This window comes from Pelodiscus sinensis, chromosome 1 (genome assembly GCF_049634645.1).
Source record: "Pelodiscus sinensis isolate JC-2024 chromosome 1, ASM4963464v1, whole genome shotgun sequence".
Classification (NCBI taxonomy): domain Eukaryota; kingdom Metazoa; phylum Chordata; order Testudines; family Trionychidae; genus Pelodiscus; species Pelodiscus sinensis.
The window spans coordinates 155,870,960-155,887,576 of NC_134711.1; the positions used below are offsets into that span (position 1 = coordinate 155,870,960).

Consider the following 16,617-nt stretch of genomic DNA (forward strand, 5'->3'; position numbering starts at 1 on the left):
GTAGTACCTAGAGAGCCCAGCCAAGATCTCCATTATGCTAGGCAGCATGCACAAGTAAGAGAGTCCCTGCCCCAAAAACCTTACAATTCTGGACAAGACAGCAAGTGCTATCCCCTGTATATGGATAAGCAACAGATAAAGCAGAACCAGATTCATGGAGAGACCATCTACTTGGTGGCTAGACTAACCAAGCCTCTGTTATGTATATTACTGTAGTGTGACTCATTATAATCTCTAGACAGCAGTTCTATGAGAAGCAAAACACAGCCACCCCCGGCTGAGCCACTGGATCAATACTAACTTTGTCTCACTATGAAGTTTCTTTTGACATGTCTTATGCATAAGGGAAAAGTACATAACATACTTAGTGATAGAAATGTAGCCGTGTTAGTCTGGGGTAGCTGAAGCAAAATGCAGGACAATGTAGCACTTTAAAGACTAACAAGATGGTTTATTAGATGATGAGCTTTCGTGGGCCAGACCCACTTCCTCAGATCAAAAAAAGATTTTTTTGATCTGAGGAAGTGGGTCTGGCCCACGAAAGCTCATCATCTAATAAACCATCTTGTTAGTCTTTAAAGTGCTATATTGTCCTGCATTTTGCTTTAACATACTTAATACTCCCAGGAAAAAGATTTTTGCTTATTATGTTATGTTTTGCCATGAGTGGCCATTTAGCGGCAAAACTAGCCTTGCACTATATGACTGGAAGCATGACTACTGGATGCTAAATAACTTAGGGATGTTGCTGAGCATTAGCTAGGCCACCTTTACTATTCCTCCCTCATGTATGTGGGAATTCACACCTTGGGTGTCCTTGAGAACAGTTAGGGAGGTTGCTTTTGATATGCAACAGAGGACACAATACGTGCTGGTCACTGTTTCTTGTTACTTGGCAACAGTCTTTTTTCTCTTAGCAACAGAATGGAATAGCTTTGGAAGAGCGAAAAAAAGACAGAACATGAAAAGTGAAACCTTCATTTCATTGTGGACATGATCTTGAAGCCAAAATTGGTTTAATTTTTAGGTTTGAAGGAAAAGGATGTGTATAAACTAAACTTATAAAACCAGGCAAACTTTTAGACGATAGGCTTTTTGGGGGCTGCGGCTGTCAGTTTATGTTGTGACTCTAGATACAAACAAGTTAAAAAGCATTAACTACATGATTCTTTAATTTCACATGTGAATTCCTTTGTCATGAACATCTATTTATGAAATTTACAGGGCATCAGAATATATAAATACATTTCATTTATGAATTATGTTTTGTCTCCTCACCATCTGTATCATGAAATAATCTAGCTGTTGTCTGCAAATTCAGCGGTTGCTCACAAACAAAAACAAAACACCCGCTCCCCAAAAGAAACCCAAGCAAATGACTAGGGTTATTTATTTCAGGACAGAACACAGCCTTATACCTATTCCTGGCCTATTAAGATGTTTCTCGTTCATCAGAGCTAGGTTCTGGTTTTGTCCTGGGCTGTTCATCTCCTGTCTTCTCTGTTTCTGGTTTGGAACTCATTTTCCTATAACATCTTAATGTTATCTTACTGTTGCTGCTTCATTTAGGTGATTTGAACCAGGCTCACCACTGCAGCTGGTGGAATGCTCGTTTGTACAATTGTCCTTCTCACCCTGTTCTGGAGCTCATTCCAGCTTCTCCTGGGAGCAGACACAGAGATAAGGTTTTTGACAGACCCTGACAAAGAAGCAGTACAAAGAATTCAAGAAATGTCTGTGGCTGATGGATTTGGCTGAAGCAAAGCAAGTAAGAAATATCAATGAGCCACTGATTTAGTTACTTCCTCAAACATCTAAATCAGTAAGGGTCAGCAATGATAATCAACAAATATCCAAATATTTTAGCAATATTTTATGGAAAAGACTCTTTCTCCCCCAAATGCCTTGTAAAAGTAAACTGCAAAATTAAGGTTAGAGCTCAGGATGAACTACATATGAAGGTTAGGCAAAGGAGATATTTTATTTTTAGAGTAAAGGACAAAAAAACTTCTGTACACGAGGAAGCAGAGACTGGTATTCAGGCATGTTCCAATCCATTCCAAGCTATGCCACCTTTGCAAGTGGGAATGGGATACATGGCACAGCTATTTCCTATGGCTTTGTTCCTCTCTGCCCAGGAAATCAAGGTGTAAGTCCACATTAATAGAATAAATGGAATCGTCAGCTGGAAACTGACTGGGAACTTGTTTTCCTATGCAGAGAACTAGAAACTCACTCATGTAAGGTGGCTCAAGTTTTTACATGACATTTTAACACTCTACCATCTCTTTTCAAATTTATTTTTATTATCTGTTTTGCCATTGGAGCACTTTCCCACTCAAGAAGCATTTATATTTGAGAGTAAAATACATCTTTTCTTCATCCCAGTTGCATGCCCTATAAATCACAACTGCTGATTTAACCAAACAGAGCTTTCATCTTTAAGATCAAAACACCCAAATAGAGTCATCTTCCTCATAGATATCCAGTCTTAGAGGTATGGCCATGTTAGTTTGTAACTGAAAAAACTTAAAAAACAAAGAATGGTCCTGCAGCACCTTAAAAACTAACAAAACATGTAGATGGTATAATGTGTTTTTGTGAGCACAACCCACTTCTTCAGATGAATGGAGCAAGGGGTCCAGAGTCACAAATAAATAGCAAAGAAAGAGGGGATGGGGAGAGAAAGAGAAGAGCAATAAAGAAGAGAAAAGCAATGAAGCATGTGTGTAGGACAATGTAGCTGGAGAGTAGATAAATAGTGTCACTTACCTTACTATGCCATTTTTAGCACCTCCAGAACCCATGGTAGCAGATAGCCAGAAGATGCCCTGCTGTGACACAAGTAACAAGACGGAAGTTACTGGTGTATAGAATACAGAAAGTAATCAAGTCCCTTTAAAACAAAATTAAACTGTTTAAAAAACTCCTATTTTCTATGTTGCAAGCAGTGGTTAGAGATTAAATAATCATAATACTGTTTTTCAAAATCTGATACTGGAACAAAGATTATGGATAACATTATCAATTTTTCTCTAACAAGTTAGGAATTATCTTTCTCTGTTAGGCAAAGTCAAAGGGGCAAAAAAGGCAAATTAAAAATAAGATATACAACAGAAAACAGACAAATACAAATTTGTATCTTAATGGTTTTGTGATAGGTAGCTCAAGGTTACTATTTGCATTATTTATTCGGTGTATCTTTGTTTAATGTCCCTTAGTCACTTATATAAAGTATATTCTGTGATCTGAAAGATATGATTGTGAGAATGATTTTTCTTTAGAACCTGAAATTCAGCTGAAAGTATGTGAAAACTTGTCATAGAATCATAGAACACTAGAACTGGAAGGGACCTCGAGAGGTCCAGTCCCCTGCCCTCGTGGCAGGACCCATCTAGACTATCCCTGATAGATGTCTATCTAACCTGCTCTTAGGGTACGTCTAGCCCTGGGATGAGGCATACCTGGGAGGTTGACAAATGCCTTTGATGTCGAACGCGGAACGTCAAGACTACTGCGCTGAGCCAACAAACAGCTGATCAGCTCAGCGCGGCAGCCATGTAAATTTAAACGAAGCGGTGATTATTTAAATCTCCGCTTCACTTTCCTATGCTGGGTAGTCTAATCTACATGCCTCTGTCGCCAGAGGCATGTAGTCTAGATGTACCCTTAAATATCTCCAGAGATGGAAATTCCATAACCTCCCTAGACAACTTATTCCAGTATTTAACCACCCTGATAGTTAGGAAGTTTTTTCTAATGTCCAATCTAAACTTCCCTTGCTTCAGTTTAAGCCCATTGCTTCTTGTCCTATCCTCAGAGGCTAAGGAGAACAATTTTTCTCCCTCCTTCTTGTGACACCCTTTTAGATACCTGAAAACCGCTATCATGTCACCTCTTAGTCTTCTCTTTTTCAAACTAAACAAGCCCAATTCTTTCAGTCTTCCTTCATAGGTCATGTTCTCTAGACCTTTAATCATTCTTGTTACTCTTCTCTGGACTTTCTCCAATTTCTCCACATCTTTCTTGAAATGTGGTACCCAGAACCACTTTATGCGGTTATAAAGTTTTTAGTTTAATTCACCAATGGTGGCATTGTACTGATGCTGGACATAGGTTTTCAATTGCACCACATAGCAAAAAGCCACTGAGACCTTTGGTTTGTATATGCAGATAGTAGTTCAAAGGTTGTTTTTCTCTAGACACCTTTGGTGAGATTATGTGCAGTCTACTATGCCCATTTTTCAGCACCTCAATATTGAAAAAATAAGGCTAGACTAATTCATTCAAGCACAAATAAAATTACCCAAGGGCTATGCTAGAGAGCAGTAGATTTTAGAATGAAATTTGATTAACCCGTGGGCCTAGTGGGTTAACTTAAATGCATTTAAGAATGTGAATGTTAAGCCATAGCAAGAAGAATTATTTAGGACCATGCAAGATATAAACTATGGCCTGAATTTTCTGCTTGCTGCTGTAGAGATGATAGTCAATTTAGCAGATAAAATGATTGTGTGTGGAAGGGCTATTTTTCCTATTTTTTCCTTCACAGAGAAAATTTCGCTTTTCAAATAGTTGCATTTCATCATTTGCATGATGAAAAGGTGTGTAGATTATTGAAAATTATATATATTTGCTCCCAAAGAGATCCATGGACATGATGGGTGACCTTGTGCAAGCAACCTCATGCTGTGTCTCAATCATTCCATCAGCAAAATGAGGAGAATGATACTTACCTTCTTTGCAGAGCACCAAGATAAATGTGTGAAGAGCAATTTAAGAAGTGGGCATTCGTATGGCTATGTTAATCTCAGTTTTTGCATGTAAATATTCACAAAAGGTGAAGAGTTTAAGAGGCTAGAAGAGCTATTCAGAAGTCATCTCTGAGTTCTGTTTTTACTTAGCTGCTGGACTGAAAAACAGACTCATATGCAGATGTTATCTGCTGTCATTCTGTTGCCTTTCATCAAATGAGCTGCTAAATCTGTCTCTGTTTCCTTTATCTGGTCTAGGAACCACATGACATTTTCAATCTTAACTGTTGTGATAAAGGAAGATTAAAGGCCAATATCAACTAGATTTGGCTTAAAATTGGGGATGTTATACCTAAAGTTGTAGGACTCTAGTGGAAACTTTTTCACATTACAAAGAGCTAAACTACATATTTTATATATGCACATTACACATCATGCATATTTCAATACATATCATATTATGGCTGAGATTTCTCTGGTATATTTCTCCCATTAACATGATCAGTGAAAATCCCCCAAATATCACTCATTTTAATGTATCACTCACATCCATACTCTTTGTTATAAAAGCTGTACTTTGAAATTTTAACCGATCAACATACTATGCTCAAATCAGTAGGTATTTGTGTCATGAATTGTAAGTTATTTTTGTTGCATTTCTAATGTATGGGTGGCCAAGAAATTGTGACAGCAATTTTAAACAAGTAAAAAAGTATCACTCTTAGCACTTGCTACTTAACTATTTTTTCTTGTAGACTGAAAGCGTCGAAATTGTTTACCTGCCTTATAAGATCATAACAATATTCAGAGGAATACCTCCTTATTATGAAAAGCTAGGGGATAGTCAAAGTTTATCCTAAAATGGAACTTTCTAGTCCCAAATCAAAACTAGACTAGAACTAGAAAACTATAATCAACACTACCATTATATTTTTATATGCAACATACGGAAAGCGTTGGCAATATTTACATAAGCCATGTCTGGCAAATTAATAACAGAACTGAAAGAAATATGTATTTCCCCTAAGCTGCTACTGCCAACAGCAGAGAATAAGAACAAAAATGAGAGCTCAGTTTAAAAAACAAAAAGTTCTGATCTTATTCTTGGCACTAATCCTTTGAAATTTTATCAAATTACTTAATATTTTCTTACAGTGCATTTCCCTGTTTATACCCATTGCATGGAGAATAAAAATATATTCCATCTGTTTTACTATGTACCATTATGAAAAGTGGGAATAAAGTAGATGGAAGCTGATATTTAAGTGCAAATTTCTTATTAATACTAGAAGCTTTTATCAGTCTAGTAACAAATATTCTTGCAATTTACCACCCAGAGGGAAGAGCAAGAAGTAGTCAGGAATTCAAGAGATGCTGTCTGTTGCCACTATTTTAAAAAAGGGGGTTGCATTTACCTAAAATCTTTTATATAGGGGAACTATAAAAACTTTATGGCAATTCATCAGTTAGCTTTATAAAATCAGTCAGATAGTTATCCTCTTTATGCAAATAAGACCACAGTGAAGAGGTTAAGATCATTTCAAAGAATGACTATTAATTTGGGATGCACAATGAGAAGCACCAATGTAGCTTAATTTTTGAAACTATTGTCTTCTTACAGTCCCTATAAGAATGAGTTCTGGGAGCCTGTCACTTTTATAAATCAGGCTCAAGTTTCTCAACCAAAAGTAGAAGCACCTAAAATCAGTGCCAATATTCCCCACAGTGGAACAGTAAGTCAATATTCAAGGAGCAGTACCCTGAAATGCAGATACTCTTGAAAAATAAGTTAAAATTTGAGGACCCCTGATCTGTTTATAAAATAAAATAAAATAAAATAAAATAAAATAAAATAAAATAAAATAAAAAGATCTGAAAAGCATTTGATTAGGATTTAAAGCTATATGGCAATTTATCTTCTTCAGGATTAGCAAACCAGTACGTCATTGACACTGCAGGGCTTCCAGCAACAAAAAGTTTTACTAATTCTTATACTGTACTGAAGACACTACCCATTTTCCATACTGAATAAAAGAAAGGAACTAAAGTGGTTATATTATACAAAATAGAAACCTGAAAGGTATTTTAGTGTATTTTGGTGAGAGTCTGGAGATTACAAAGCAGGCAGAGTCTACAGGTGACTGGAGCAGGAACTTGGAAAATCATGAAAAGAAGAGTTAAAATTCCAGCAAGGGATGCTTGGGTTGGACATTTGGAAAAAAACTAACCTTTCTAACTGCCAAGGGTAAATGAATTACCTTGGGAGGTTGTGAAATCTCCACCACTGGAGATTTGTAAAAGTAGATTAGACAAAAACCTGTCAGGGATGATTTAGACAAGGGGTGGGTAAATACTGGCTTGCAATCTGAATCCAGTCCACCGGGGTTAGCCCTTGGTGGGCCCCCACTCCACTGTATTTACCTGCATCTCCAAAGTTACAGAGGATCACAGATAACCATTCCCAGCCAATGGGAGCTGTGATCACCCATACGTGCAGAGGTGCAGGTAAATATAGTGGCAGCAGCCAACCAGGGGCTAACCTGGTGAACTGCCACTGTTTTATTGCCCACACAAGGTCGAGATGGTACTTGGTCTTTCCAGGAGTGCAGGAGACTGGTCTCTATGACCTCACCAAGCTCCTTCCAGTTCTTTGACTCTATGAAAACAGAGAAAGCTGGCAACCATGAAAGTGGCTGTGGCAGTCAAGCCGACATCCATATTTTAATTGTTCAAGTTAATTTAGGTTTTAAATGCACCAAGAAGACTAATACAAGTAAGAATGAAAAACATACAGCAAAATTTAAGATGAAGTGGCACATGTGTCACACAGCCTTAACAAAACTGAGAAAAGTTTCATCTACTTAAGTCTCCACACTAATGCAGAAATAGTCCCTTATGTATAATTCATTGTCAGTGGAAAGATATTCCAAAAGGGAAACAAAAACAAGGATTGAATTTCTGAGGTTTGTGGTCAAAGGAGCGTGAGTTGTTGTTGATAAAAATAAGAAGGGTTTTTGCTATAACTTAATACAAACATTGCTAGTAGAGATTAGCAAATAACTAGCAACAAATACACCTAGTTTCCCTATTTAAGTGTGAGGACAGCCCAAACATATTTCACAGGCCCGCCAATGGGGGGAGAGGTGCAAATGGACAACTGTCCTTGGCCACAACTGTGGCCGTAGCCCCAGACCCTTTAAATAGCTGCTGGAGCACTGAATCAGTGCTCTGAAGGTTTTTGGGGCTGCTGTGGTCTGTGCAGTGCTGAGGGTTGGCTGACCCCAGCCCTGTCTCTTCTGCCCAAGGCATCATCCTTCCTGGAGGCCTGGAGCCAGTCTCTCTTCACTCCCCCAGACCTTACCCAGGGATCCAGACATTATTGGTTCACCTGGTCTTTCATCATCCATGTCACTGTAAATAATTCCCTAATTTGTTTAGTAAATAATTCTTAGTCTCCAGCTACAGGGGGCAAATGGTTCGTTCTAAAAATTTGCAATACACACCAGTCACATAAAAATGTTTCTGTTCCCTGATATGGTGACTTCTTGAACTATCATAGTGTTGTAAATACTAACTTCTAAGAAATTCTCTATGGTAAATTCACTTGAGTGATGAAACCACATAAAGGTGTATCCACTTTTTAAAAATCTCAAAAAATTAAGTGGGTTGCAAGTAATGCATAGGCCTAGACTAGGCACTATGTTGCAGGGACTATTTCCCACTTGACAAATTTTCCAATGTAAAGCCATGTTCCATGAGTCTGATTGTTAGTAAAAAGTTTATACATTTGACTCTTCAATGAAAGGAACAATGGAGTTACAAATGTTGTAAAAATCAAAAATTCCAATTCAAATGTATTTTTTGCAGAAAAGGATTTCACTAGTTTCTCAGCAAAAGATATACTCAGGAGGAACTGGAAATTTTATGGTTAGCAGAACAAAAATCCTTAGCCAGGTTAAAACAAAGATCACCCTTTCACAAAGCTCGAGCTGATATGCTAACTATAGCATTCAGTCCTACAAACAGATGCCTCTGTTTTTGCAAGATTCAAATAGGTTTGCCAGGTGTCCGGTCTTGGACCGGACAGTCCGGTATTCACAGCTTCTGTCTGGTAAAAAAAACCCAGAAATTACTGGACATATAAAATGTCTGGTATTTTCTGTTTTTTGTTGGATGGAAAGCTGCTTGGGACATTCTTCCCCTGCCATGTCTGGAGCGGGTGGTGGGAGTGGGGGCATGTAAAGGCACCATGACTTTTTTTTTTTTGGTGCAGGGTTTTTTTGGGGGGGCTCAACAACTTTGGTCCCCGGTTTTTTTTTTATGTGAAACTATCTGGCAACCCTAGATGCAAAATATCCTTAGTCCTCACTGACTAAGAGTTAGGGGCTGTTGATTTTTGTCAGTGCCAATATCTAGACTATTATATAAAGCACCAATTATTTAACTTAGGATCTTATGAAATAGTATCTTTTTGCTATAAGCTCAAAGACCTTAGCTAACATAATTAGCAAGAGGATTTTAACAGCTATGTATTTATACCTCTGAACTTGCACCAGCATCATTGACGAAATCCTCAAAAGTAAATCAAATATTGTGGACTTGTGTACACGGTGCATTCGTCTGACCTACAAAGGTGTACATTAAGGGTGAGGAATCTTTCTCATGCCAGCCACATGCGGTTCATCCAGGTTAGCTCCTAACAGGCCAAGAGATAGTTTGTTTTCCTGAGCGTCTGCAGGTACAGACCCCTGCATCTCCCAGTGATGACAGTTCACCATTCCCAGCCAATGGGAGCTGTGGAAAGTGGCGTAGGAATGTAGAGAAACATTATATCTTACAATCATTTTGATGGGTCACTGGTAGATTTTCCACTTCCCTAACAGCTCCTTAAATCCAAAATACAGCTCCGTTTTTTGTTAGTCTTGACTGATATATGCAGAAGTGATAAATTAACAATAATAAGGCCAACATTTTCAGATCTGAGTACCGAAAGCTAACAGTTGAAACAAATTGGTGTCACTGTCTAAAAAGCTGACCACCCATAGTTCAGCAATAGCAATAGTTGTTGTGGAAACTGAAAAGTTAGGCCATATCTATTTAGGTGCTTAACACTGGGTCGTAAAATTATAACTTAGTGACATTTGAAGATAGCATCTTGATCTATGAATAGGAATATATATATATCAAGACATTCAATGCCATTTTTTATAAATCAGTGTCACTGAGTTTCAGAGCAATAGCCATGTTAGTCTGTAACTTTAAAAACAGCGAGTAGTCCTGTGGCACCTTAGAGACGTGTTATCTACCATATAATCAATCATAAAGCTATTAATACAGAGGAGAAACAACTGGATAAAACTTATTTAAGGATTACAACCTAGAATGAATGCCATGAATAGTTCTATCATTAGGGTACTCACTTTGTGCATTGTGTTAATGGTGACTGAAATTATAAGATATTGTTTCTGATTCCTGAAAGGATGATTTCCAAACTCTCAGTATTTCCAGAATAGCCAGGCAGAATCCTCTGGTTTGAAATGTGATGCTCATGTGGTTGCATGAATATTCACTGTGTACCTCTTCTTTGTATGATACACTTTCCAATGAAATCTCATACACATCTTCTGAGTTGCAGATACAATTAAGTGAATCTGTGGTACATTCTTCTAGTGAGCATTCACAACTTATATTGTGTAGCATTCACTTAGCTCTAAATCACAGTAACTGAGTAGTGATAAATTCAGTATTTCAAGCCAATTCCAAGAGAACTCTAAGCACAATTAGAACGACAACATCCAAGAGTGCCCAAATGTTGGCAGTATGTCTTATTGGGTTCCTGTAAGTAAACCTAAAGCCACTTTCTGGAGGCTGACATTTTAAAAGGCAATTATTGAAGTAATTACTTGGGTTTTTTTTAAGTGCAGACAGTGGTTTTTCTGTTACTGAAATGAGCAACTGTGTTTGTCAATGTTATTTGCCACAGCACTGAATGACTTTCAAGTCCAATTAAAGGCCACATTATTGATGATCTATGACTCAAAGCTCCCTTTGAGACAAAATTATTAAGTGATCAACACCTAATTCCAGAAATTGTTTGCTAGGAATTAACTTCTATATGTTCTCTCCTGCTTGTGTTCTAAATAGAAAATATGGAATGGAATATGTGATGGATAATTAACTGTGGTACATGCAATCATGGTTCTTAAGCAGTAAAATGTCGTCATTAAGGAAATTACAATTACAGATGCTAAATGGCTTCCCACTAGCTCCAATTACAGCCATTGAATTGAAAAGTCTTCCTTGATGATTAAATTCTGTGTGAAGTTCTGTTCAACAAACATACACATCTAGTTTCTCAATAATACACTGTGGCTACGTCTAGACTGGCCCCTTCTCCGGAACAGTCATGCAAAGCAGGTAAGTCAGAATAGGGAAATCCACGGGGGATTTAAATATCCCCCGCGGGATTTAAATAAAGATGTCTGCCGCTTTTTTTCCGGCTTGGGGAAAAGCCGGAAAAAAGCGTCTAGACTGGCGCGATCCTCCGGAATAAAGCCCTTTTCCGGAGGATCTCTTATTCCTTCTCTTATTCCTACTTTAAAGTAGGAATAAGAGATCCTCTGGAAAAGGGCTTTATTCCGGAGGATCACGCCAGTCTAGACGCTTTTTTCCGGCTTTTCCCCAAGCCGGAAAAAAAGCGGCGGCCATGTTTATTTAAATCCCACGGGGGATATTTAAATCCCCCGCGGATTTCCCTATTCTGACTTACCTACTTTGCATGACTGTTCCGGAGAAGGGGCCAGTCTAATCGTAGCCTGTAAGTGTGCATACCGAAGAAAAATATTTACTCTCTGTCAGATGAGCTCAGAAACTTAACCACTACTATTTGGCTTTGACCCATTCCTCTTAGAAATTCCTGCAGGCATCAAACCAGAGTAAGTACTATATTTCCAATGCATAGAAACTTTTTTTTTAATTAAACCCAATTGTCAGTTTGGAATGAACACTGCTTTCTGTAGGAAAGAGAATGTACTCAAGTATATACTCCACAAAGTGGTTGAAGTGGACTATTTCTGACTGTTCCTTCAATTCCTCTCAGGTTGTTTTGACTACCTTGTCAACACAAACACTATGCAAACATTAGCTTATTCCTTGTAAGAGCTCAGGGTATTGGGCTCTTGATCCTTCCGCAAAGGAACAAAGAACTGGGATAGATCAGACACAAAAGGTCATTCCTTTGATATGCAATACCACTGGATTTAGTGGAGTCTGCTAATTAGCATGCTAAAAGCTCTCTGGAAGCAACATGGATCCCTGCAGTAGAACTTCAAAGTCATTTGACTTGTAGATGAATATTACAGAGGAAATTGTGGTTTTATAAATCAAGTTGTCTTTTTTTTTTCTATTTTATCATTCTGACAGTGCGCTTCTCAAACTCCATTGCTTCATTAGTGTATTTTGATTTTCCTCAGTACTACTCCCATCCTGTTCACTCTAATTTTACTGTTACTCATTGTTTTGAATCATGTCTGTCTAGCCAGTGTTTTACATTTTTAGTAACATAGTCATAGGCCCTTACTATTCTCAAGGAATCAAGGAAGAACATTACTATTTAGGGCAACTACGTCTGTATTTCCCCCTGGTCATCCTGCAGGGGCACTCATACTAAGCTCCAAGCTCCTTGGATGTCACTGCTTTTTGGGTGAGGACCAGATTTTTTTCAGGCTGTGCAGTTCCCTGCCCACACTGTGAATTCTCCAGCAAGGCAGACTACCTAGCCACACCTTCATTGGTGCTGTGCTTCTCCTCAAAGGCTATGAAAAGTTTAATTTCCACAGTTATGTTATCACACTGCCCAACACATTTAATCTTAAAATGAAAATATGACAGAGAAAACATAGTAAGACTCTCACCTAGGACAATGAGTGTAGAGATCAGCCTACCTGCAACAAAGGCGCTGATAGGAGATCAGTCCGTAAAGTCCAACCAATGGGCTTTTCTGTGGCTGTAAATACATTATCGAATTTTAATCAGAAGAAGCATCGATATCTATAGGATAGTCTTTCCTTCATACAGGTTGGTTCACAGACTAAGAATATGTACTCAGTCGTACAATGATTCTCTCTTTACGGCATAGCTTCAAAAGGCTGGATTCAGAGGTGGGAATTTGCACTCACTTCTGTGGGGTTATTTCTGAGGAAACCCACTTAAGTTGGTCTGTCATGACAGTACATTCTTGCCTGACAGACTGTTTAAAACAATCTTTTCATGCTCAGAAACTTTCCAGGGTTTGCATGGGCCATCTTTTCATCTACCTGAAAAATCATATACAATTCCACACTAATATGTGAACTTTACATTTATCTCCATTGCAAAGTGTTTGTCACAGATCAATTCAGATTACTATGCTATGAAGCATATTTGATTAAAAAAGACTTCACATTTTCTAATCTTTTGCCCATATCCAGAATCATCTCCATTGAATAGTATCAGAAGGGGTAGCCATGTCAGCGTGAATCTGAATGAACAACAAGAAGTCCTGTGGCACCTTATAGACTAACAGATTTATTGGAGCATAAGCTTTCATGGGCAAAGATACATCTGACAATGTGGGTCTTTACCCACAAAAGCTTATGCTCCAATAAATCTGTTAGTCTATGAGGGTATGTCTACACTACCACCCTAGTTCGAACTAGGGTGGTTAATGTAGGCAACCGAAGTTGCAAATGAAGCCCGGGATTTAAATATCCCGGGCTTCATTTGCATTTTACCGGGCGCCGCCATTTTTAAAGCCCCGGTAGTTCGGACTCCGGCACAGAGTAGGTAGTTCGGATTAGGCTCTCTAATCCGAACTACCGATACACCTCGGTTCCATGAGTAGTAAAGAAAGTTTGCCTTGGACTGTCTTGTTTCTTGTTCCATGAGGTGTACCGGTAGTTCGGATTAGAAAGCCTAATCTGAACTACCTACTCCGTGCCGCGTGTAGCCGCGGGCACGGAGTCCGAACTACCGGGACTTTAAAAATGGCGGCTCCTGGTAAGATGCAAATGAAGCCCGGGATATTTAAATCCACAGGACTTCTCATTGTTGCCACAGGACTTCTCATTGTTTATCTCCATTGAATGTGTCTCGCCATTTCAGTATACATTTAGCAAGAAACAAGACAGTCCAAGGCAAACTTTCTTTACTACTGGAACTTCATGAGTTAGTCTGTACAGAATAAACTTAAAAAACACAAAAGCTCATGATACCATCTACATGTTTTGTTAGTCTATACAGTGCTACCAGACCATCTGTTGTTTTTAAAGTTTTTCTTAATCACTGTTTCGCACACTTCTCAGTAATAAATATAGCACTTTCGAATGACGGCCTGTATTGTTTAAATTTTTTTTGTTCTCTCAATAGAAGAAAATATCGGGTCTGTGTCTCATAAGGAATATCACTGTCTCTTTGAAGTTTACATCCAGGATCTTTCAAATGAGAAGTAATTTTAGTTTATGTTCAACAAGCCCTTTATTGCATAATGACAGTTTCTTCAGTGTCTTCTACTAGTCTTCCATTTCTGGGGAACTCTTCTGATTACTCTGTTCCAGCATTATGGCAAATCCCTGGGTCAGACATTTTTCAATGAGCATTTACTCTCAGACTTGGTATGGATATTTTCTCGGTGACATAGTTTTCCTGAGGCAAGATGCATTTTTTTGTGTTTTCACCACTAATTAAACCATTTGTCACTACAGATGATAGTTACAGTCTTTGCTCTTGGCTATTATAATTTGTCTGAGATTAACAGGGGTTTTCTTTAAGCCAGCACTCACTGCTCCAACCTTCTTCCCCATCAGAGAATTAGATACCTACATATTATTTCATATGATCTGAGTAAATTTTAGGAACTCGTGTTGAAGCTCAGAGAAATACATATTCATTCATATTGTCTACCAAAGACAAGGTCACCTGTGCCAGTTGAGTTTGAGACAAGCACATTCCCAAGGAATAAAGACATAATATTAGATGTCCTTTTTCTGTTCTCACAATGCTCCAGGCAAGGACACTTAGAAAGAAGGAGGAAAATAATTAAACATCCATCACACAAGAGCTTACTGACAGTGGGACAAGGACTTGTCTCAGGAGGAAGCGAGTCTTGTTCTCAAGGTCTTCCTAGCACCATGTACAGTCAAAATGAGATAAGTTATCCACACCTGCCCCAGGACTGAAGGTCAATTGGTATAGTGAGAAACCTTTGATACACACCATAAAACTGAAGTCTCCTCAGGGTAATTGCAGTAAAATAAAGTTATGGCACATCCAGTTTTGTTTTTTATATGTACCTCAGAACTGAATCCTTCTCTACAACTAGTCACTTGAACGCAGAACATTAAAACTTCCCTCTTCTCCTTTCTCACCTCCAGCTCTTAATTTCAGAATGGAAGTGTCACTGCTGATCACTACTGTCAATAGTCTCACCTCCACTTATTTTCCAACTGCTGTGGTCTCATGATTAACTCAAGTGCTTATACACAAAGGCCTTATCTCCAATATGAAAAGGTATGTTTTTAAAATGACTTAATCAACTCCATTTAATTAAATAGAGGTAAACCCTATTGAATATAAGGCAGTTGTAGTTTGGACATGAGTTAGCATGTCCAGTACAAGCCTCTGGAGGAACCTAGGGTATGTCTACACTACCACCCTAGTTCAAACTAGGGTGGTAATGTAGTCAACTGGAGTTGCAAATGAAGCCCGGGATTTGAATTTCCCGGGCATCATTTGCATGTTGCCAGGCGCCGCCATTTTTAAATGTCCGCTAGTTCGGATTCCGTGCCCTGCGGCTACATGCGGCACAAACTAGGTAGTTCGGACTAGGCTTCCTATTCCGAACTACCTGTACTCCTCGTTCCACGAGTACAGGTAGTTCGGAATAGGAAGCCTAGTCCGAACTACCTAGTTTGTGCCGCATATAGCCGCGGGGCACGGAGTCCGAACTAGTGGACATTTAAAAATGGCGGCGCCCGGCAACATGCAAAAGAAGCCCGGGAAATTCAAATCCCGGGCTTCATTTGCAACTCCGGTTGACTACATTACCACCCTAGTTCAAACTAGGGTGGTAGTGTAGACATACCCCTAGAGTTTATGTGAATATCCTGCCTCATGGAAAGTCCTGCCTCATGCTGTGAGCCTTCATGAGCATTTCACCTTGCATTAGTTAACTCAAATGAACTAGCTCAAGTTAAGAACACACCTTTTTTGTCTGCCTCTAATGAAGACAAGATTTAGGTTTAGTGCCTTCAAGGCTTAGTGATAGAAATGTAGCCGTGTTAGTCTGGTACATACATAGTCCTGTATTTTGTTTTAAGGCATAGCATTTCCTGAATGGCCATCCACGCTGGCTGCCTCTGATGCAGATTCCTCCTTAACAGCATCTTTCTTTGTTAAAGGAAAGACTTTTTTTGATGAAAGCTAGTGTGAATATCCTCTGATGAGATTTTTTGCTACAATTTTAACTTGAACCTAAATGCGCAAGCACCATTTAAAAAAAACATGCCTTTTTTTTTCAAACAGCATATATTTAAACTCAGATTTATCAAACCTCAAACTCTAATGCCCCTGCTGACTTCTGAATACTCTTCAAGGAAGGAGAATGAAAGCATTCTGAACACCATGGAGCAAAAAAACTACTCTGGAAAAAATATTGACACAGCTGAAAATTGCTCTGCCACAACCACATATTGTGTGTCAGGTTAACATTTCAAAGTTTTTAAGTGACCGAGGAATGTAAGTTCCATTTTCAAAAAGTGACTTTGAGTATGTCAACATAGCAACATTAATTCAAAATAACTAGTGTTATTTTGAAATAACTTAGTCT

At 38.6% G+C, this 16,617-nt stretch overlaps 1 long non-coding RNA gene across 1 annotated transcript in view; it reads right to left on the bottom strand.

The window, feature by feature from the left end:
• Positions 1 to 570: 570 nt before the first annotated feature.
• Positions 571 to 16,617, bottom strand: part of LOC112544762 (uncharacterized) — a 102,814-nt gene continuing 86,767 nt past the window's right edge. Inside the window, exons 2-4 of the long non-coding RNA XR_003088091.2 lie at positions 12,698 to 12,759; positions 2,773 to 2,834; positions 571 to 1,662 (exon numbers count right to left, since the gene is read on the bottom strand). This is a non-coding gene — a long non-coding RNA (uncharacterized LOC112544762). The remainder of the gene's footprint in view (positions 1,663 to 2,772; positions 2,835 to 12,697; positions 12,760 to 16,617) is intronic.